This window comes from Anarrhichthys ocellatus, unplaced genomic scaffold (assembly GCF_004355925.1).
Source record: "Anarrhichthys ocellatus isolate YVR2014 unplaced genomic scaffold, GSC_Weel_1.0 scaffold41, whole genome shotgun sequence".
Classification (NCBI taxonomy): Eukaryota; Metazoa; Chordata; class Actinopteri; order Perciformes; family Anarhichadidae; genus Anarrhichthys; species Anarrhichthys ocellatus.
In genome coordinates, this window is record NW_022280071.1 from 524,190 (window position 1) to 525,054 (window position 865).

An 865-nucleotide genomic window follows, 5' to 3' on the forward strand; every position below is an offset into this window, starting at 1 on the left:
GTGCTCGTCTGCTCGTGCTCTCCGCCTGTGTGCACGACACGTCTCAGAACGCGCAGCAGGGGGGCTAAATCGTTTTTGCCCAAAAGAGGGGGGTCTATGAAGCAGTTTAGCCAATTACTGATTAAAGATATAAATGAGTGACATACAATTTAGCCAATCAGCGCCCTCAAATAGATTCAGTGTGGGGCCAAAACGATTTTGCCCCCATAGCTGCGCGTTCTCGTCAGAAGAAGTCTACAGGCGAGCACTACTCCTCCAAGACCCGTTTGAGAGGAGAACTTTGGCGGAGATTCTGCAGCCAAAAAGCTGATATCAGATCAGGCTGACCTCACAATCAGACAGCAGACTAGCAGGAAAGGGAAGCAGTACATGCGAAGCTTCTGTACTAGCTGTACACCAGACAGGTTTGGCTAGCAAGATGACATCATGCTAATAACTTATTTAGCTTTTTAAAACAACGGGGACAGATCCAGCATGGACAGTTACGGGAGTGAGGGGGATGAGGAGGTAAGGACACATGAGAACACCAGGGCACACATGGAGAACTCTGTCAAGCTACATATTAGGCAAAGTGAACATATTTTCTTCTACATAGTTGTCCTCAGTCTCATCTGCTTAACTTGGTCATGGAGGCATCAACATTTAATTGAGATGGTAAATTAACAGTGAAAAGTCATCATAGCTTAATTTAACATCAGTATTCATAATTACACTTCATGTTTACTTCTCCTGATCTTTACCTCCTATAACAAGGTCCATAGGGGCATCTCAATAAATAAACATGTTATATTATATTATATCAGTGGCGGGCCGTCAGTGCCTGCAAGGCCTTCTCTGCTGGCCTAAACAGAATCACAAAGCTATA

The 865-nt window shown here is 44.5% G+C and overlaps 1 protein-coding gene across 2 annotated transcripts in view; it reads left to right on the plus strand.

Annotated features, from left to right (window-relative positions):
- The window catches only part of plcg2 (phospholipase C, gamma 2), a 47,268-nt gene that overhangs the window by 25,249 nt on the left and 21,154 nt on the right, over positions 1-865 (plus strand). The gene's annotated exons all lie outside the window — the stretch shown is intronic.